At 41.0% G+C, this 23,239-nt stretch overlaps 1 long non-coding RNA gene across 1 annotated transcript; it reads left to right on the forward strand.

Moving 5' to 3' along the window:
* Positions 1-19,442: 19,442 nt before the first annotated feature.
* On the forward strand, positions 19,443-22,621 carry LOC131838510 (uncharacterized). Its single transcript, XR_009356626.1, has 5 exons — positions 19,443-19,667; positions 20,045-20,105; positions 20,441-20,689; positions 20,948-21,842; positions 22,332-22,621. It is a non-coding gene; the product is annotated as an uncharacterized LOC131838510 (long non-coding RNA).
* The last annotated feature ends 618 nt before the right edge of the window (positions 22,622-23,239 follow it).

Here is a 23,239-nt window from a genome sequence, read left to right on the forward strand (position 1 = left end):
TGAGGCTATGCTATGTGCCCTCACATGCAGTGGGCTCTGAACATCACACAGATGGTCATGTGCACCGCTACTGTCTGAACAACCTGTCCCCAAATCTCTGGAGTAAACTCTTCAACACAATGAAAGTGTGTTTCCTGCCTATATGTTAAACTGTAACCAGTTAGATGACCAAGTGACCTGATCCTCCTGGAAACTCTTTTCCAAGGGGTCACTCATGGAATCTGGTTCTTTATGTGGGTTCTATATATATATATATTTTTTTTTTTTTTCCCTCATTCCTTGTTATCTCACATACTCAACTAACTTGTCCTGAGTGAAAATGCAGTAAGCACAATTGCTGTCTGCTCCTGAGCCCTTCATGTCTGCCCCGAATGTTGAAAGCATTCTGTGATGTGTGATGTCTACTCCACGGAGACCTTTCTTTTCATAATTTATGTTCCAAAGAATGGCTTCCACCTGGAAGACTGACAGAGGATAGTACTGGACCTGTCGCTATTAGGGAATCCAGCAGAGTCTAAAGCTCCATGGATGTTTAGGGACTGGTTCCCGGGGGGATCAGCCGACCTGTTTTATATTTAGAGCTGGAAGACACTAGGAGTGGAGACATGGCCTGATTCCAGAGGACCTGAAGTTTGGACTAGACATCCTCAACATTCTCATGGAGCCATGCTCTAATAGCAACACTGAGCAGGAGTTACCATGTGTCACTGGATGAGACATCATGTGCTAAAGGTAGTTGGCTGTGTCTATTTCGTGCATCAGGCCTAGCCTCAGTTTTGGTAAAATATGGCAGTGAGTGATCATTACACCTGTTAATTGGTTCTAAAAAGTCATCTGTCCTGTCACCGTTGAGAACAGAAATGCACCGATTAGGGGCTGACAAAGACAGTCTTAGGACAGCTTTTTCTTTTGTCTGATGTGTCTTCTTCAGGCTGTAGAATGAGCGTATTTGTTGGGTGCTGATGGCCACTGCTCTTCGATGGGGAGAGTGGTGACAAGAAATATCAGCACAACACAGGCTCATACCTTGGGTTCTGTCACAGAAGATCCCATTGGTCATTTGATGATAGTTCTGAGAGTTATTTTTAATTTTTTACTATTATTTTTATTATGTTAGTATTTAAAAATAATTCCAAAATCACAGGTGGACAGCTGTTGTCGGACATACTGTCACTGGTTGATCTGCTTGTCTGATGCTTGCGAGTCATCTCAGAGGATGATTGCCTGCTGCTCCAGATTTAATCACTGTGTGGTTTCTCATTTGACTGTGCTTGGGGGTACATGTCAGCATGTTTACTGCCTGATAGGAATCTGAGAGTTGCTCACTGTGGCTGCTGTGTCCTTGAGCCCCGCTGATTCAGGGCAGAGCTGGGGCAGCCGGGGGGCAGTCAGGAGAAGGGATCCAACGTGGCACAGGCATGGTTTTCTGGTCAATAGTTGCAGAGAATCACAGAAGAATCACAGAGAAAAATTATTTTTCTCTGGTGTCTGTCTGAAAGCGAATTTTGCAATTTTGCTTCTATTATTATTTTTATGTTTTCATTTTTATTTCTATTATTTAAATTGAAGTATAATTAACATATAGTGTTATATCCATTTCAGGTGTACAATATGATTCAATACATTTCTCAGTGCCCATCAGGATAAGTGTGCTCTTGATTCCCTTTATATTACTCATTACCTATGAACTTACTGACAACCACCAGTTTGTTTTCTGTATTTGAGTCTTTTTGTTTCATTTTTTCTTTGTTCATTTTTTTATTTCTTAAATTCCACACATGAATAAAATCATATGTATTTGTCTTTCTCTAACTGACTTATTTCCCTTAGCATTATACCCTCTAGATCTATTCATGTTGTTGCAAATGGTAAGATTTCATTCTTCTTTATGACTAATATTGATTTTATATATATCTATATATCTAGATATTTATCTCACATCTTCTTCACTTGGGTTGCTTCCTCATCTAAGCAAAGATGCTGAGACCTAACTCTTCTTTGGGTCTTCATTTCCTTATGAAAGCTTCTGTGTCATGCAAAACTTTTTATTAAATAAACTTGCATGTTCTTCTTCCTTAATCTGTCCTTGTTAATTTTTAGACCTACCCAGAGACCCTAAGAGGGTTGAAAGGAACTTTCTTCTTATATATCAGCTACTGTGCTATTATTATTAATTATATTATTACCTGAGAATGTACTTTACATTATTTAAATTTTATTACTTCAGGCTTGTTATGATTTGTAGTCCAGAATACAGTCTTTCATGTGCATTTGAGATAACGTGTTCTATTCTTAGAGGGCATGTTCTGTGAGCATCCATTGCTCAAGCTGATTCTAAGTGCTGTTCAGTTTACCTATATCATATTTGATTTTCTGACCTTTTTTTTCCTATCAATTCCTGAGTGAGGAATAGTTAAATCTCTACCTAAAACTATGTTTTCTTACACCTTTTCTTTGAGATTTATGAGTTTTGCTTATGTATTTTTTAATGGATAGTAAATTAACTCATACAATGTAAAATGATATTAAAGTGAAAAATTCAGAGGAATATAGTTCATTCACAATGTTGTACAACCAGTATCTGTCTAGTTCAAAAACATTTCTATCACACCAAAAAGAAATCTCATGCCTACTTTTTTTAAAGATTTATTTATTTGACAGAACGAGATCACAAGTAGGCAGAGAAGCAAGCAGAGAGGAGGAAGCAGGCTCCCTGATGAGCAGAGAGCCCAATGCAGGGCTTCATCCCAGGACCCTGAGATCATGCCCTGAGCTGAAGGCAGAGGCTTTAACCCACTGAGCCACCCTGGCACCCATGAAATCTCATACCTATTAAGCATTCTCCCTGCTCCTAAGCCCCTAAAAACCATCATTATGTTTTCTGTCTGTCTTCACTTATTCTGGATATTTCACATAAATGGAAGTACACAATTTGTAACTTTTGTGACTCATTTCTTTCACTTAGCATGATTTCAAGTTTCATTGACATTGTAGCATGTATCAGCACTTGATTACTGATCAATCTTTATTGTTACATATTTATTCTGATTTTCTATTTCTTCTTGAGTCAGTCTTGGTAGTGTGTGTTTCTAGCATTTTTTCTATTTCATCTAAGTCATCCAATGTGTTGGTGTACAGTTGTTCATAGTATTCTCTTATAATCATATTTTTATAAGTGCAGATATAATGACCCCATTTTTATTTCTCATTTTAATTATTTGACTTTTATCTCTTTTTCTTAGTCCAGCTAAAAAGGTTTGTCAATTTTGTTAATCCTTTCAAAAATCAAGTTCTGGTTTCATTAATCCTTTCTGTTTTCCATCCTGTTTTTCATTAATTCCTGCTTGTGGTGACTTTGCATGAAGTGTATTTTCCATACTTTCACTTTCAATATATTTGAATCTTTGAATATCAAGTGAATCTGTTGTAAGAAGCACATATTTAATAATTAAAAAATACACTCAGCCAATCCTTAACTTCTGATTAGTGAATTTAATCCATTTATCTTTATATTAATAAAGGACTTACTCCTGCTATTTTGTTATTTACTTCCTCTATGTCTTTTTCCTTTTCTGTACCTCATTTTCTATGACTGCTGTTTTTGGGGGTTTAATTGATTTTTCTTTTTGTAGTATGTCATATTGATTTCCTTCTCATTTTATCTTCTATATATTTTTAGATAATTTTTAGGGTTACCACTGGAATTTCAATTAACACTACAGACATGAAATGATCTAATTTGAATTGATGCCAGGTTAGTTTCACCAGGTTAAAAAATCGCTGATCCTGTATAGCTGTCTTCTTCTTTATGTTGTTGTTTTCTAAAATTACATTTTTATACATTGTACACTGATTAAGATAGATTTATAATCATTGTTTTATGCATTTGTCTTTTAAATATGTAGGAATTAAAATGAGGAATTGTAAACTAAAAGTACAATACTCCTAACTTTTGTATTGGCCTACATATTTACCATTACCAGAGCTATTTATTTGTATGGCCTTCAGTTACCATCTAGTGTCTTCTCACTTCAGCTTGAAGGACTCTCTTTAGCATTTCTTGTAGGGTACATAATCTCGTAACAACTCCCTCACTGTTTGCTAATGTAGGAATATTTTAACTTCTCCTTCATTTTTGAAGGATAATTTTACCAGATATAGAATTTTTTGTTTAGTTTTTTCCCTCTATTTTCTCCCACTCTTTTTTATTATCTGTGCATTTGAATGTGGGGAATTAACCTTGATTCTTCCCATGGCTATGTTGAATCCATTGATGAAACTGTTGAATATATTCTTTAGCTAGGTTAAGTGTGTTTGATTTCTAGCATTTCTATTAGATTCTTTCTTTCTTTCTTTTTTATATTGGATTCTTTCTTATATCTCATATCTGTCTGATAAAATTTCCAAGCTTATTTTCCATATTATCTTTTTTATTGGAGACTTTTCCATATTTATCATAGTTTTTTACATTGCGTGTCTGATAATTCCAGCATTTGTGTCTTGTGTTAGTCTGGTTCTGATGTTTGCTTTATCTCTTCAGACTGTGACTTTCATTATGCCTCCTCTTTGTTTTGTTTTGTTTTTGCCAGTAGATATTGAGGGGTTTTGTTTTCCCTTCTCAATCCTTTAGTATGGGGAATTTTGTTAATCTAATCAGGAATTGGATTTGGTTTGATCTTTGTTGTTCTTATGGTTGCCAGAGTTGATGGTTGTTGTTCTTATTCACACCAGAGAAAAATGCCTTGAATGACCTTGTTTTGTCTCTCTGCTTGACTGTGGGTCCTTCCTGTGTTATACTTCCTAGAGGGGTGGTCTTTTTGCATCTCTAGCTACTTTAGACCTCTGTCTTTGGCAGTAAACATGGTCTTCACAAATATTATTGGTCCTTCCACATGGGTAGAGCATCTTTTACTTTCCCCACTTTGTTCCTTGGTTTCCAGTGCATACCTACTAACATCTGAGACTTATGATTTCGAGGCCTTTCCTCTGGATTATATGGAGCTCTGCATTTTACATCTCAGAGAAGACTGAATCCTGTTTCTCCTTCAGGCATTTGTCCTTTCAAGTTTTTGAGTTGATTGCTTGTTGTAAAAATACCATTTCTGATGTGGTCAAGAAAAGTCACTGATATAGAGTTTGTTCAGGTTTCATCTTTTAATAATGGAACAATAGCTTTCTAACTTTACGCCTCTGAGGTGAATGCTCATTTCATTCTCTTGTTTGATTTTCACGTGTGGTAGCTAATCCTCATGTTTTGTGCTTCAGTTGAGATGGTTCTATTTTTTTGAAGATATGTATTTCTGCTTCTTATTCCCTTTCTAAAAACTGTAGTATAGTTGAGACACAACAGTACATTAGTGTAAAATGCACAACATAGAGATTCAACAAGTCTATATGTTATGTTATGCTTATACTGTGTTATACTTATTGCAAGTGTAGCTACCACCTGTCACCATATGATGCTATTACAATATCATTGACTGTATTACTGATGCTTTACCTTTCATTCTCATGACTTATTCATTCCATAACTGGAAACCTTCACCCATTTTGCTCATCCTCTTACCCCCTTACCTGTGGCAACCATTCGTTTGTTCTCTGTATTTATAGGATTGATTCTGCTTTTGTTCATTTATTAATTTGTTTTTTTTTTTTTGGATCCCACATATAGTGAAATCGTATTTGTCTTCCTATTTGTCTGCTATTTGTTTTTACCTGTCTGACTTATTTCATCTAGTATAATATCTTCTAGATCCTATTCTCTCTTATATTCAATGTATTTTTGGGAGAAGAGGCAGAGTTATCTTACTCTATCACTTTATGTATTTATTTATTAAAAATTTCCTCCTTTTTATTCATCAGAAAGAAAAGTTACCACAATTGAAACTAAGCTGGTATCAATAACATTAGCATGAACAAATGTATACCCAACAATGCTGCTAACTTATTATGGCAAATTCAGTAATCAGAAGATTCAGGAAAAAGAGAAAAATCAAACATTTTCTTTGTCATCATTTCCCCACTGATAGCTATGATTTGCTATGATAGCTATGAACCTATGATTTCTCTCTTAAAACTCTAAGAGCACATCAGGTAGGTCCAGGAAATATTTTAGCCCAAGGAAGTTTTAATGTGAAATACTATTATTTTAGATATTAGAAGATATTCAGATATATTATTTATTCATCTGAAAATTTATTATTTACAGCAAGCCTCTATGTCTTACAGAATTATTTTTTATAAACAACTATTACTTAGATTAAAATTTTTACATTTAAAAATATACTTTTTAAAAATTTCTTTTCAGTGTTCCAGAATTCATTATGTGTCATACCCAGTGCTCCATGCAATACGTGTACTCCATAATACCCACCACTAGGCTCACCCAACCTCCCACCCCCAACCCCTCCAAAGCCCTCATATTGTTTTTCATTGTCTACAGTCTCTCATGGTTCCACTCCCCCTCCAATTTCTCCCAACTCCCTTCTCCTCTCCATCTCCCCATGTCCTCTGTGTTATTTCTTATGCTCCACAAATAAGCAAAACCATATGATAATTGACTCTCTCTGCTTGACTTATTTCACTCAGCATAATCTCTTTCAGTCCCATCCATGTTGATACAAAGTTGGGTATTCATCCTTTCTGATGGAGGCATAATATTCCATTGTATATATGGATCATATCTTCTTTATCCTTTTGTCCACTAAAGGGCATCATGGCCCTTTCCATAGTTTGGTGACTGTGACCATTGCTGTTATGAACATTGGGGTACAGATGGCCCTTCTTTTCACCACATCTGTATCTTTGGGGTAAATACCCAGGAGTGCAATTGCAGGGTCCTAGGGAAGCTCTATTTTTAATTTCTTAAGGAATCTCCACACTGTTTTCCAAAATGGCTGCACCAACTTGCATTCCCACCAACAGTGTAAGAAGTTTCCCCTTTCTCCACATCCTCTCCAACACATGTTTTTTACTGTCTTGTTAATTTTGGCCATTCTAACTGGTGTAAGGTGGTATCTCAATGTGGTTTTTATTTGAATCTGCCTGATGGCCAGTGATGATGAACATTTTTTCATGTGTCTGATAGCCATTTGTATGTCTTCATTGGAGAAGTGTCTGTTCGTGTCTTCTGCCCATTTTTGACATGATTATCTATTTTGTGTGTGTTGAGTTTGAGGAGTTCTTTATAGATCCTGGATATCAGCCCTTTGTCTGTAGTGTCATTTGCGAATATCTTCTCCCATTCTGTGGGTTGCCTCTTTGTTTTGTTGACTGTTTCCTTTGCTGTGCAGACGCTTTTGATCTTAATGAAGTCCTAAAAAATCATTTTCACTTTTGTTTCCTTTGCCTTTGAAAGACGTTGCTTGCTATGGCTGATGTTGAAGAGGTTACTGCCTGTGTTCTCCTCTAGAATTCTGATGGATTCCTGCCTCACATTGAGGTCTTTTATCCATTTTGAGTTTATCTTTGTATATGGTGTAAGAAAATGGTCGTGTTTCATTCTTCTACACATAGCTGTCTAATTTTCCAAGCACCATATATTGAAGAGACTGTCTTTTTTTCCACTGTATATTTTTTTTCCTGCTTTGTTGAAGATTATTTGACCATAGAGTTGAGGGTGCATATCTGGGCTCTGTACTCTGTTCCACTGGTCTATGTGTCTGTTTTAAAAGACAGGAAACATGTGTTGGAGGGGATATGGAGAAAGGGGAACCCTCTTACACTGTTGGTGGGAATGCAAGTTGGTGCAACCATTTCAGAAAACAGTGTGGAGATTCCTCAAGAAATTAAAAATAGAGCTTCCCTAGAACCCTGCAATTGCACTCCTGGGTATTTACCCCAAAGATACAGATGTAGTGAAAAGAAGGGCCATATGTACCCCAATGTTTATAGCAGCAATAGCCACAGGTTCCAAACTATGGAAAGGGCCAAGATGCCCTTCAATGGACGAATGGATAAGGAAGATGTGGTCCATATGCACTATGGAGTATTATGCCTCCATCAAAAAGGATGAGTACCTAACTTTTGTAGCAACATGGACAGGACTGGAAGAGATTATGCTGAGTGAAATAAGTCAAGCAGAGAGAGTCAATTATCCTATGGTTTCACTTATTTGTGGAGCATAACAAATAACATGGAGGACAAGGGGAGATGGAGAGGAGAAGGGAGTTGAGGGAAATTGGAAGAGGGGGTGAACCATGAGAGACTATGGACTCTGAAAAACAATCTGAGGGTTTTGAAGGGGCAGGGGGTGGGAGGTTGGGGGAACCAGGTGGTGTGTGTTAGAGAGAGCAGGGATTGCATGGAGCACTGGATGTAGTGCAAAAACAATGAATATTGTTATGCTGAAAAGAAATAAAATATTTTAAAAAAATAAAAAATATAAAATATTAATAAAAATAAATAAAAATACAGACTTTTGAGGACTTTTCCTATTACTCTACCACTTTAAAACCAGATTTTAGCATTGTTTTGATGCAAATTTACTTAATCCATTGTGTAGGAACATTCATATATTCCTATTATTAGGAAAGAGAGAGTCTAGCAACATGACTTAACAATTCACTGCCAGAATAATTTACTACAAATCCTTTGTTTTATGTTATTAAATAAATTATTTAAAATAAGTCTTACCTCTGGTAAAAAGCTTCTACTTTTTACATTTACTCAGAAATTTGGAAGAAAATTATTCTGAGGTAATATGGTGGCTTAAAAAGGAAGAAGAAAGGATGAACAATATACTATTAAACATTAAAGTTTTGGGTAAAGTGGGAAGTCACTAATAATTTTTTTAAAAATTTAATTAATTTATTTATTTGTGAAAATCATAGAGAATGAGAGAGAGAGAGAGAGAGAGAGAGAGAAAGTACAAGCAGGGAGTCCAATGTGGGGCTCTATCCCAGGACCCTGAGATCATAACCTGAGCTGAAAGCAGATGCTTAACTGAGTGACCCAGGTGTCCCTCACTAGTAAATTTTAAAAATAATTTATGATGGAACGTCTTCCAGGAATTGCCCCAAAACTTATCTGATTGTATTATGACCTGTTTGATACTGAACCCTTCAGATTTGTCATATTGATGCTTATGCATTCATTACAAATATCTTAGGGAACACTTTTTAAAAAAGATTTTATTTATTTGAGAGAGAGAGAGAGAGACAGTGAGAGAGGGAACACAAGCAAGGGAGTGGGTGAGGGGGAAGCAGGCTTCCTGCTGAGCAGGGAGTCTGATTCTGGTATCGATCCCTGGACCCTGGGATCATGACCTGAAGGCAGATGCTTAACAACTGGGCCACCCAGGTGCCCCAACGCTTTTTTTTTTTTTAAAGATTTTATTTATTTATCCGACAGAGAGAAATCACAAGTAGGCAGAGAGGCAGGCAGAGAGAGAGAGAGGAGGAAGCAGGCTCCCCACCGAGCAGAGAGCCCGACGCGGGACTCGATCCCAGGACCCTGAGATCATGACCCGAGCCGAAGGCAGCGGCCCAACCACTGAGCCACTCAGGCGCCCCCAACGCTTTTGTTTTTTATGACTTAGATTTTTCTTAACACATAGGTCTAATATGATTAAAATATTTCCAAATTAGTTGGATGCAATTTTGTGTTAAAATATTGGTAGAGATTAGAGAAAGCAAAATAAAATGGAATTATGGTAAACATCTGGTATATACCAGTGCTGGAAGGTAAACATAAACTAAAAATCCCATATTTAAAAACTTAAGAATTTAAATCCACAGGATCCATATTCATTGCCAGCTTCTAAGTACTAGCACTTCTGTTGGATGAGTCATGTAGTAAACATAGTTTATCAAAAGAATTCTGAAATTACACAGAAGGTAGCTCTATGACCCCAAAAGAGTAAATCTTCAGGAAGGACAATCTTTATGGACTTCTCTTAAGCACCAAAAAAGGAAATCATGTCATAAAACTTTTCTTTCCTAATACAAAGAGTTGATAATGCTCTGAATCCCATTCAGTAATGTGTGAAATTCACTGTTTTTTTTAAATCTATGTTGCAAACATTTAGTGTTCTTGTGACGTGTACATATATTAAATTTTAAACATATAGGTTGCTCGCTGTGTGTCTAAATATCATTTACAAAACAAGTCTCCTCTAGTTATGTTTATTACAGAAAAGTCTGAAAAATAAAGGTCAGCCAAGAATGAATGAATGAATAAAATCCCTTATATTTTTGCATTATATAGCATAGGCTATACATCACTATATTATATATTATCTTTCTATTTTAATAATTCCTTAGGCAAGGTCATTCACATTGTTAAGAATGTCAATAAACTTTAGTACTATTTGAGAGAAAATTCAGTATCAATTAAACTTCCAGTTGCATTGAACTTTCTTGGTTAGGAACATACCTAAGGAAACAACCATAGAGAGATACAAATTTTAGGCATTATTTATAATAGTGAAATGTGTCCAACAGTTTCTGGCTGATTTATGGTGTGTTTGGTAAGCAGTCAAGGTGGATAGTTTGATCCCTCAGGAGCAGAGCAGGAAACAGGGAAGGGGGAATGTGGAACAGCTAGTTAAGAAACACCACAGAACCTTTCAGCATTTGATCTAAGAAAGCCAGCAGAGATTAAATGGAAAAAGGAAAGTGTAGGTGAAGACCATAGACTTCAAAGGAGGTGATTTTGAGAGGTAGGGATGGAACCAGAGTTATGAGAGGGAAGAGGGTCCTCTCTGGAGAGAGGTGTGTGGGTAAGGTTAAAAAAAAATGCACACTATTGATAGTGAAGAATGTGTTTGGCTCCTCATGGAAGATGATAAACGCAACATGCAAGGATCTAGTAAGTTATTTTTCTCTATAAAGGGTATTATATGGATTTTGGGAGTCAAGATGGTGGATAAGTAGCAGGCTGAGACTACATCAGGTAGCAGGAGATAAGCTAGATCGCTTATCTAAACATTGCAAACACCTACAAATCCAACGGGAGATGGAAGAGAAGAAGAACAGCATTTCTAGAAACAGAAAATCAACCACTTTCTGAAAGGTAGGACTAGCAGAGAAGTGAAGCCAAAGCGATGGGAAGATAGACCGCGGGGGGAGGGGCCGGCTCCCGGCAAGCAGCAGAGCAATGGAGCACAAAATCAGTACTTTTAAAAGTCTGTTCCACTGAGGGACATCGCTCCAGAGGCTAAACTGGGGTGAAGCCCATGCGGGGATAGCATGGCCCCAGGTCCTGCAGGATCACAGAAGGGTCGGGGCCTCTGAGGGTCGCAGAGCTTGCAGGTATTAGAACAGGGAAGCCAGCTACAGAGACAGAGCCGAGGAGTGAACTCTCAGCTCGGGATTACCTTGAACCGGTCACAGGCTCGGTGAGGTCAGAGCACGGCCAGAGGCCAGGGAGATGGAAGTGATTGGGCGCTTTTCTCTGAGGGCGCACTGAGGAGTGGAGCCCAAGCCCTCAGCTCCTCCAGGCTGGAGACTGGGAGGCCGCCATTTTCATTCCCATCCTCCGGAATTCTACGGAAAGCATTCAGGGAACAAAAACTCCCAAAAGCAAACCCGAGCAGATTACTCAGCTGGGCCTCTGGTAAGAGTGGTGCAATTCCGCCTGGAGCAAAGACACTTGACAATCATTACAACAGACCCCTCCCCCAGAAGATAAGAAATCCAGCCAGGACCAAGTTCACCTACCAAGGAGTGCAGGTTCAATACCAAGGAGAGCAGTGGAATTCCAGAGGAGGAGAAAGCAAAGCACAGAACTCATGGCTTTCTCCCCATGATTCTTTAGTCTTGCAGTTAATTTAATTTTTTTCTTTTCATTTTCTTTTCTGCTGCTAATTTTTTTTAACTTTTACCCTTTTCTTTTTTAATGTTTTTTAACCAGTTTATCTAATATATATATACATATATATATATGTATAAATATATATATTCTTCTTTATATTTTTATTTGTTTTCTTTTTTTAATTGTTTTTTTTTTTCTAAACCTCTTTTTATCCCCTTTCTCCGCCCCACAATTTGGGGTCTCTTCTGATTTGGTTAAAGCCTATTTTCCTGGGGTCTTTGCCACCCTTTTAGTATTTTACTTGCTCCTTTATATACTCTTATCTGGACAAAATGACAAGGCAGAAAAATTCACCACACACACACAAAAAAAAGAACAAGAGGCAGTACCAAAGGCTAGGGACCTAATCAATACAGACATTGGTAATATGTCAGATCTAGAGTTCAGAATGACGATTCTCAAGGTTCTAGACAGGCTCGAAAAAGGCATTGAAGATATTAGATAAACCCTCTCTGGAGATATAAAAGCCCTCCCTGGAGAAATAAAAGACCTAAAATCTCACCAACTTGTAATCAAAAAAGCTATTAATGAGGTGCAATAAAAAAAATGGAGGCTCTCACTGCTAGGATATATGAGGCAGAAGAAAGAATTAGCGATATAGAAGACCAAATGACAGAGAATAAAGAAGCTCAGCAAAAGAGGGGAAAACAGCTAATGGACCATGAGGGGAGAATTCGAGGGATAAGTGACACTATAAGACGAAACAACATTAGAATAATTGGGATTCCAGAAGAAGAATAAAGAGAGAGGGGAGCAGAAGGTATATTGGACAGAATTATTGGAGAGAATTTCCCTAATATGGCAAAGGGCACAAGCATCAAAATCCAGGAGGTGCAGAGAACCCCCCCTCAAAATCAACAAGAATAGGTCCACACCCTATCAATTAATAGTAAAATTTACAAGTCTTAGTGACAAAGAGAAAATCCTGAAAGCAGCCTGGGAAAAGAATTCTGTAACATACAATGGTAAAAATATTAGATTGGCAGCAGACTTATTCACAGAGACGTGGCAGGCCAGAAAGTGCTGGCATGATATATTCAGAGCACTAAACGAGAAAAACATGCAGCCAAGAATACTATATCCAGGTAGGCTATCATTGAAAATAGAAGGAGAGATAAAAAGCTTCCAGGACAAACAAAACCTGAAAGAATTTGCAAACACCAAACCAGCTCTACAGGAAATATTGAAAGGGGTCCTCTAAGCAAAGAGAGAGCCTACAAGTGGTAGATCATAAAGGAACAGAGACAATATACAGTAATAGTCACCTTACAGGCAATACAGTGCACTAAATTCATATCTCTAAATAGTTACCCTAAATGTTAATGGACTAAATGCCCCAATCAAAAGTCACAGGGTATCAGAATGGATAAAAAAACAAAAACTCATCTATATGTTGCCTTCAAGAAACTCATTTTAGACCCAAAGACAGTTCCAGATTTAAAGTGAGGGGGTGGAAAACAATTTACCATGCTAAAGGACATCAGAAGAAAGCAGGAGTGGCAATCCTTATATCAGATCCATTAGATTTTAAGCCAAAGAGTATAATAAGAGATGAGGAAGGATACTATATTGTACTCAAAGGGTCTGTCCAACAAGAAGATCACAAATTTAAATATCTATGCGCCTAATATGGGAGCAGCCAACTATATAAACCAATTAATAACAAAATCAAAGAAACACATCAACAATAATACAATAATACTAGGGGACTTTAACACTCCCCTCACTGAAATGGACAGATCCTCCCAGCAAAAGATAAACAAGGAAATAAAGGCCTTAAATGACATACTGGACCTGATGGACATCACAGATATATTCAGAACATTTCATCCCAAAGCAACAGAATACACATTCTTCTCTAGTGCACATGGAACATTCTCCAGAATAGATCACATCCTGGGTCCTAAATCAGGTCTCAACTGATATCAAAAGATTGGGATCATTCCCTGCATATTTTCAGACCACAATGCTCTGAAGCTAGAACTCAATCACAAGAGGAAATTTGGAAAGAACCCAAATACATGGAGACTAAACAGCATCCTTCTAAAGAATGAATGGGTCAACCAGGAAATTAAAGAAGAATTGAAAAAATTCATGGTAACAAATGATAATGAAAACACAATGTTTCAAAATCTGTAGGACACAACAAAGGCAGTCCTGAGAGGAGAATATATAGCAGTACAAGCCTTTCTCAAGAATCAAGAAAGGTCTCAAATATACAACCTAACCCTACACCTAAAGGAGCTAGAGGAAGAACAATAAAGAAACCCTAAACCCAGCAGGAGAAGAGAAATCATAAAGATCAGAGCAGAAATCAATGAAATAGAAACAAACAAACAAAAAACCAATAGAATAAATCAACAAAACTAGGAGCTGGTTCTTTGAAAGAATTAGTGAGGTTGATAAATCCCTGGCCAGACTTATCAAAAAGAAAATAGAAAGGACCCAAATAAATAAAATCATGAATGAAAGAGGAGAGATCACAACTAACACCAAAGAAATACAGACAATTATAAGAACATACTATGAGCAACTCTACGTCAACAAATTTGACAATCTGGAAGAAATGGATGCATTCTTAGAAACATATAAACTACCAAAACTGGATGAAATAGAAAACCTGAACAGACCCATAACCAGTAAGGAGATTGAAACAGTCATCAAAAATCTCCAAACAAATGCCCAGGGCCAGATGGCTTCCCCAGGGAATTCTGCCAAACATTTAAAGAAGAACTAATGCCTATTCTCCTGAAACTGTTCCAAAAAATAGAAATGGAAGGAAAATTTCCAAACTCATTTTATGAGGCCAGCATCACCTTGTTCCCAAAACCATACAAGGATCCCATCAAAAAAGAGAACTACAGACCAATATCCTTGATGAACACAGATGCAAAAATTCTCACCAATATACTAGCCAATAGGATTCAACAGTACATTAAAAGGATTATTCACCATGACCAAGTGGGATTTATTCCCGGGCTGCAAAGTTGGTTCAACATCTGCAAATCAATCAATGTGATACAACACATCAATAAAAGAAAGAACAAGAACCATGTGGTGCTCTCAATAGTTGCTGAAAAAGCATTTGACAAAGTACAGCATCCCTTCCTGCTCAAAACTCTTCAAAGTGTAGGGATAGAGGGCACATACCTCAATATTATCAAAGCCATCTATGAAAAACCCACCAAAAATATCATTCTCAATGGAGAAAAACCTAAAGCTTTTCCACTAAGGTCAGGAACATAGCAGGGATGTCCATTATCACCACTGCTATTCAACATATTACTAGAAGTCCTAGCCTCAACAATCAGACAACAAAAGGAAATTAAAGGCATCCAAATCAGCAAAGAAGAAGTCAAACTATCAGTCTTCACAGATGATATGATACTATATGTGGAAAACCCAAAAGACTCCACTCCAAAACTGCTAGAACTTGTACAGGAATTCAGTCAAGTGTCAGGATATAAAATCAATGCACAGAAATCAGTTGCATTTCTCTACACCAACAACAAGATGGAAGAAAGAGAAATTAGGGAGTCAATCCCATTTACAATTGCACCCAAAACTATAAGATACCTAGGAATAAACCTAACCAAATAGGCTAAGAATCTATACTTAGAAAACTATAAAGTACTTATGAAAGAAATTGAGGAAGACATAAAGAAATGGAAAAATGTTCCATGCTCCTACAGGAAGAACAAATATTGTGAAAATGTCTATGCTACCTAAAGCAATCTACACATTTAATGCAATTCCTATCAAAATACCATCCATTCTTTTTCAAAGAAATTGAACAAATAATCCTAAAATTTATATGGAACAAGAAAAGACCTCGAATAGCCAAAGGGATATTGAAAAAGAAAGCCAAAGTTGGTGACATTACAATTCTGGACTTCAAGCTCTATTACAAAGATGTCATCATCAAGATAGCATGGTGCTGGCACAAAAACAGACACATAGATCAAAGGAACAGAATAGAAAGCCCAGAAATAGACCCTCAACTCTATAGTCAACTAATCTTTGACAAAGCAGGAAAGAATGCCCAATGGAACAAAGACAGCCTCTTCAATAAATGGTGTTGGGAAAATAGGACAGCCACATGCAGAAAAATGAAATTGGACCATTTCCTTACACCACACACGAAACTAGACTCAAAATAGATGAAGGACCTCAATGTGAGAAAGGAATCCATCAAAATCCTTGAGGAGAACACAGGCAGCAACCTCTTTGACCTCAGCCACAACAACGTCTTCCTAGGAACATCACCAAAGGCAAGAGAAGCAAGGGCAAAAATGAACTATTGGGATTTCATCAAGATCAAAAGCTTTTGCACAGCAAAGGAAACAGTGAACAAAACCAAAAGACAACTGACAGAATGGGAGAAGATATTTGCAAACGACATATCAGATAAGGGGCTAGTGTCCAAAATCTATAAAGAACTTAGCAAACTCAACACCCATAGAACAAATAATCCAATCAAGAAATGGGCAGAAGACATGAACAGACATTTCTGCAAAGAAGACATCCAGCTGACCAACAGACACATGAAAAAGTGCTCCACATCACTCAGCATCAGGGAAATACAAATCAAAACCACAATGAGATATCACCTCACACCAGTCAGGATGGCTAAAATTAATAAGTCAGGAAATGACAGATGCTGGCGAGGATGCGGAGAAATAGGAACCCTCCTACACTGTTGGTGGGAATGCAAGCTGGTGCAAGCACTCTGGAAAAGAGCATGGATGTTCCTCAAAATGTTTAAAATAGAACTACCGTATGACCCAGCAATTGCGCTCCTGGGTATTTACCCTAAAGATACAAATGTATGATCAGAAGGGGCACGTGCACCTGAATGTTCATAGCAGCAATGTCTACAATACTCAAACTATGGAAAGAACCTAGATGTCCATTAACAGATGAATGGATAAAGAAGATGTGGTATATATACACAATGGGATACTATGCAGCCATCAAAAGAGAGGAGAACAGATTCTTATTGAACTTATGCAAAGGACTGATTGCCATGGAAGAAAGAATACTTGCTGAGATCTTTTGGTTTCAGAGGTTTCAGATAGAGAGAAAGAGTTGAATACCTTAATTTGTTTACAAATGAGTACTTTTACATCTCTGTAAGTTACAGATAACTTAAGAAAGTTTCCCTAGTCTGTAAGAGCAAACATTATAGAACCATTAATGTTTAAAATAAGACAAAACATTGAGAGTTAAAATCTTTCAGTTCACCTGTCCCATGTTACGAATTCTGGCTTAGTCCAAATGCAGCTTTTACTTCTGTAAATTCTTACCCATTTCAGTTCCAGGATTTCAACATATCAAAGACCTGTATTTGTCCTGAGAGTCTTTCCATATGAATTTCCTCTAAGGCAGAAGTCATTTTACAAGAGAATTCTTCGAAGGCAAATTAATGAATCAGTTAAGCGCAAAACATGTTCACCAACAGATTTCAAAAGCACAAAACCATTTCCAGCAACCAACACTCTAGCATTATATCCCATTTGGTTAAGACCTTGATGTCCAACAAATTTAATTCCATTTGTAATTCAAGCAACCCTTCACAGTTTCAGGTTACCAAAGACTTTGAGAGCTACTTTAACAGTTACCCATTAAAATCCTGAGACAGACAATTAACCATTAGTTTAGTCATCTCTTTGTTAACAGATTTCACATTCCCCCTGGACCCACTCTACTTCAGACACCATGCTTTCCCGCCAGCAAGGGTAAGGGGATAGGCAGTCCATCTCGGGCCAGAGAAGACAGGAATTCCCCAAAACAAAGGGGATTTTGGCAGCTGCTTGGGAATATTCCTTGAATTCTGTCTCAAGTTACACTAAACCCAGTTGGCTCCAGTCATAGCCCTTAACACACGAAATGAGTGAGGGAGAAGCCCCACATCTATTATGAGGAATAGAGAGACTAAAGTCAGAGTCCCCTTACTCTCTGCTTGCCCCATTCCTTCATCACAGCAATCAATATAACAGACAACAAAAAGACAAGACAAACACAACTGCAGGTTCAGCGGTCCTGCCACTGGGGATTTCCTAGGGGGACTCAAACCCCCTGATCGCCTAGCGGGACTTGAACCCTCTGACTGCCTTAGTGGATCATGAACCCCCTGGTGACTGCTTAGGGGGACTCTAACCCTCTGAAACGTCGGGGGACTCGAACCCCCTGAGACCGCCTACGGGAACTCAAACCCACAGAGACCGCTTAGGGGGACTAGAACCCTCGGCGATCCCCTGACTGCCCAGGGGACTTGAACACCCTGGTGATCCCCCAGTGGAGGGAAGGGGCATCCCCGCATCCACTCCAGCCCTGGGGAGCATGGCTGCATCCAACTTCTCCCCAGAGGGCCATTCCCTGGAGCTCCATAACCAGACAGGATCCCATGATCTTACCTCCAGAGGCTTTTCCCAGAAATTCTGAGGCTGGCTCAGTTCTCATCCTTTAATCCCGGATGAGCCCCCAGTGTTAGGATCCATGATCAAAGGAGCAAAACTGATCCAAAGTGAAGGTCAAGCAAAGCTTTATTTCACGCCAAGCATGGAGAATCAAACTGACCGGTCAGGGCCACCTCTTGCAAAGAGGCGACCCCTCCCTGCCTCACAGACTCACTTTTTTAGAGTAAAGGCTATGTGGTTGAGCCTGGCTACACACAGGTGGCCAATGAGACTACAATACACAGAGAAAATTGCACAGTCATGTTAGGTCACACATGGGCGTCCAATTGAATTAAAATTCCCCTAGTAGATATATGCATTCCCCACTGATTGGATGTCTCTACCTGACTTGAACCGCCCTTGTATCTGGGCTTTGCTACCTGGGACTGGTAGCTAGGGAGACAGTATGCATGCATGACTAATTGGCTGTCTCTACCTGGCCTGATCCACCCTTATATCTAGGTTTTGCAAGTAAGTTCCTCTGTGAGGGGCAGGGTCAATATAAGTTTACTACATAAACAACAATATGGCTCCCTCTGATTAAGTTGGCCTTCACAAAATGACTGAGAAACATACCTGGGAGGTTTCACTATTTCACTTTGTTTTATACTTCCTTAGCTTTGAAAATTTTGAATAATCATGAATTATCCAAGTCTCTCTAGCTGAAGTTAGTGAAAGTGAATTGAAATAAAACATCTTAAGATAATTTCAAAATGCACATGGCTAAAGAAGCACAAAAGAAATTTGAGTTCCTTTTGTACTAGGGTGATGCAAGGCAAGAACATACTATGTGGGGAGACTGGAGCTGCAGACAAGGGACAAAAGTTCCTGGGAGTTAACCAAAATTCCAGGGACAACATCAGGGTATTAAGCTATGAAACTGATGGGGCGCAACTGGAGATACTAAGGGGAACAGGTATTCTCTGAGGTCCACGCAGAATGAAAGGTAAATTGACAAGGTTTGTCTCCAGCAGGGTGAGCAGGTAGGAGTGTCAGGCCTGGGAGGGTGGAGGGATGACAGAACTACAGGGCTGGTGGTGGAGAGGGGATGTGGTCCAGCTACTTGTGTCCTTATCTGCCCTCAAGGGCCCTTTGTGACCAGACCACAGCTCTGTGATGTGGGCATGGGGCTTGTCTCTGCACCTCCACACCCAGGGCTCAGTTGCCTGAGGGCAGCAGTGTGATCAGATATTATTGCTTTTCAAAGGAAAGAAATGGAATTTCTTTCCTCAGAAATTATTTACAGATGGTTGGCTGAGTTCCAGTCCCACTTCCTGGGTAAATCAATGCGATCCTTGCCTTCATATGTGGACTGGGGCATTTCTTCCTATTAGTTTCCTATTTGCAGCCTGATGCGTCCTTACCACCACAAAGAAATACAGGAAGAGCAGGAAGGTAAGGAACACTTGTCCCAGACCTAGCAGAGTGTGATTCTATCTTTTCTATTATTCTTTCTACTTTTCTGAGTCAATGGAGAGACTCCTGAGATGGGAAAGAATAGAACATGTATTCTCAGGAGAGAGTAGACCACCATCTATCCAGGACAAGCCAGACCGGGCAAGGGTTAGAGGGACATAAGGATTTCTCCCTGAAGATCTTGGGCCAGAGTCCAGGTGTGGTGGAGGGGTCCAGGACAGCATCCCAAACACCGTGACCGGTAGCCGAGGGCCAGAGGTTAAGAGCTGCCTCTCTAGTGGAGGTCAGGCCCCTGAGCACTGGGTCACCTGCTGTTGGGGTGGGGAGCACAGCCTCCCTCTGTTCTCTTATCTCAGTACCAAGGGGAGCCACAGAGAAGGAGAAGCAAGAGAAGCAAGAAACACCAGACCTTGAAAGGTTAGCATTTGCCACTCACCCCTGCGTGCCCCAGTTACACTGAACCCCCTGCTCTGAGGGCCCACCCCCACTGTCTCCAGGACCCCAGAACCTGAGCCTATCCCTCAGGAAACTGAGCACTGGTTGGGAGGTGGGGGCTCCCAGGAGGAAGCAGGGAACTTGGAGGTTTCCAAGATTCTGGGCCAGAACAAAGCCCTGACGGGCTGGAAATGGGTATCACTCAGCAGGGCCCCCAGGGCATGGACTGGGGGTGGGACCGCTCACTCCCACTGTGGACAAGCTGTTCAACTCTGCTCAGATTCTTCTTTGAGGCCATGCTATCTTTCCTCCCCCAGCAAGGTCATGAATGAGGAAGCATATTGGAAAACACAAAGCGATCCCCATCATGAACCCTGTAATCACGGTGCGGGCACGTGGCCTTGGACAGTGCAGTTTGGGGCTCCTGAGTCCAATACCCCAAAGGTCTTCCCTATAGAGACACTGTACCCAGCCTCCTGTAAGACCCCTGGGCTCCACCTTCTGCTGTGACCCAGACTCCTGTAAGATCTGGTAGAGGTTCAGGACCTGTTGTGCCTTCTGAAAAGGTAAAGAATCTGCCCTCTTTTCTCCTGGGTGGGCCTCCCTGAGTCTATGGTGTGACCCCAGGGCTGAAGGGAACAGCCACTGGGGCTGTCTGGGGGGGGGGGGGCTGGGAGGAACCATGGGTACAGGAACCCTGACCAAAGCCCCTGGCTGAGGGACAGCAGGAGCATTGTGACGTGGGTGTGGGGCATGGAGGGCCATGGGGACTGCTCCCGGCCACAGCTCCTGCAGTGGCAGCTCATGCCTCCTCTTGCCCACAGCCACCTGGCAAATTGACAAAGCTCTGTCTCCAGCAGGGTGAGCAGGTAGGAGTGTCAGGCCTGGGAGGGTGGAGGGATGACAGAGCCACAGGGCTGGTGGTGGAGAGGGGATGTGGTCCAGCTACTTGTGTCCCTTACCTGCCCTCAAGGGCCCTTTGTGACCAGACCACAGCTCTGTGATGTGGGCATGGGGCTTGTCTCTGCACCTCCACACCCAGAGCTCTGTTGCCTGAAGGCAGCAGTGTGATCAGATACTAATACTTTTCAGAGGGAAGAAATGGACAGTTATCTCTTTCCTCAGAAATTATTTTCAGATGGTTGACTGAACTCCGGTCCCACTTCCTGGGCAAATTAATGCCATCCTTGCCTTCATATGTGGACTGGGGCATTTCTTCCTATTAGTTTCCTATTTGCAGCCTGATGCGTCCTTACCACCACAAAGAAATACAGGAAGAGCAGGAAGGTAAGGAACCCTTGGCCTAGACCCAGCAAAGTGTGATTCTATCTTTTCTATTATTCTTTCCACTTTTCTGAGTCAATGGAGATACTCTTGAGATTGGAAAAAATAGAACGTGTATTCTCAGGAGAGTAGACCATCATCTATCCAGGACAAGCCAGCCTGGGCAAGGGTTAGAGGGACATGAGGATTTCTCCCTGAAGATCTTTGGCTAGAGTCCAGGTGTGGTGGAGGGGTCCAGGACAGCATCCCAAACACAGTGACCAGTGGCCAAGGGCCGGAGGTTAAGAGCTGCCTCTCCAGTGGAGGTCGGGCTCCTGAGCACTGGGTCACCTGCTGTTGGGGTGGGGAGCCCAGCCTCCCTGTGTTCTCTTATCTCAGTACCAAGGGGAGCCACGGAGAAGAACGAGCAAGAGAAGAAACACCAGACTCTGAAAGGTTAGCTTCTGCCATTCAACCCTGCGTGCTCCAGTTACACTGAAACCCCTACTCTGAGGGCCCAGCCCCACTGTCTCCAGGATACCAGGACCTGAGCCCATCTTTCAGGAAACAGAGCACTGGGTGGGAGGTGGGGGGCTCCTGGGAGGAATCAGAGACCTGGAGGCTTCACAGATTCTGCGCTGGAAATGGGTATCACTCAGCAGGGGCCCCAGGGCCTAGACTGGGGGCAGGACCTCTCGCTCCCACTGTGGGCAAGCTGTTCAACTCTGCTCAGATTCCTTGAATCTGATGAAGCACTTTGAAAAAAACAAAGCGATTCCCATCATGAATCCTGTAATCACTGTGTGTACACGTGGCCTTGGACAATGCTGTTTGGGGGTCCTGAGCCCAATCCCCTAAAGATCTCCCCTAAAGGGACATAGTACCCAGCCTCCTGGAAGACCCCTGGGCCCTTCCTTCTGCTGTGACCTGGTCTCCTGTTTCCAGTTTTCAGAGATTTCCTGCAAGATCTGGTAGAGGTTCAGGACCTGTTCTCTCTTCTGCAAAGGTAATGGATCTGCCCCCTTCTCCCATGGGTGGGCCTCCCCAAGTCTATGGTGTGACCCCAGGGCTGCAGGGAATGTCTTTTGGGGCTGTTAGTGGGCCTGGGACGATCCATGAGAACAAACTGTGACCAAAGCCCCTGGCTGAGGGACAGCAGGAGCATTGTGATGTGGGTGTGGGGCGTGGAGGACTGGGGGTACCTCTCCGGGCCCTAGGTGCTGCAGAAGCATCTCACACTTCCTGTCTCCTGTAGCCACCTGGTGAGGCTCTCTGACAAGGGGGGCTTTCACCAGTTTTTATGGCAAGCAGCCCCTGGACAGGTACACTGAGGACTGCCAGTTGGAGCCCTTCAGCCATGAGCTTTCTCATGCCTTGCTGCTCCAGATTCAGGCCAATGTGGCTCCCTGCCTCTCACTGACCCATGTCTTAAATGACCCTTTGGCCCCATCCTAACCCTTGACTCTGAGCATGTCCCCACCCCAGCCCCTGCCTCTGGATCAGTCCCAGCCCTTGCCCCTACTTCTGGCTCAGCCCCTGCCCCACCCTCTGACTCAGCCCCAGCCCCAGCCTCTGGACCAGGCCCAGCCCTTCCCCATCAGTTCCCTCCACTCCCTCTGGACCAGGCCCCCCTCAGCCCCAGACGCAGTTCTGCCTTGCATCCTCTGTCCCAGTGGGACCGCCTTCTCTGCCACTGGAGATGGGGACCTGTGAGGTGTCTTGCCCTGTAGCCCAGAAGACACAGTCTTACATGTCAACTGCCATTCAAAACGTGGAATGTCACTTTCTGAAGAAGCAACTAGAAATCAGCAAGGTACCCGCTGTGGTGAAAAAAATCTCAGGAAGTCTTTAGC

The sequence above is a fragment of the Mustela lutreola genome, chromosome 8 (assembly GCF_030435805.1).
Source record: "Mustela lutreola isolate mMusLut2 chromosome 8, mMusLut2.pri, whole genome shotgun sequence".
In the NCBI taxonomy this organism is placed as follows: domain Eukaryota; kingdom Metazoa; phylum Chordata; class Mammalia; order Carnivora; family Mustelidae; genus Mustela; species Mustela lutreola.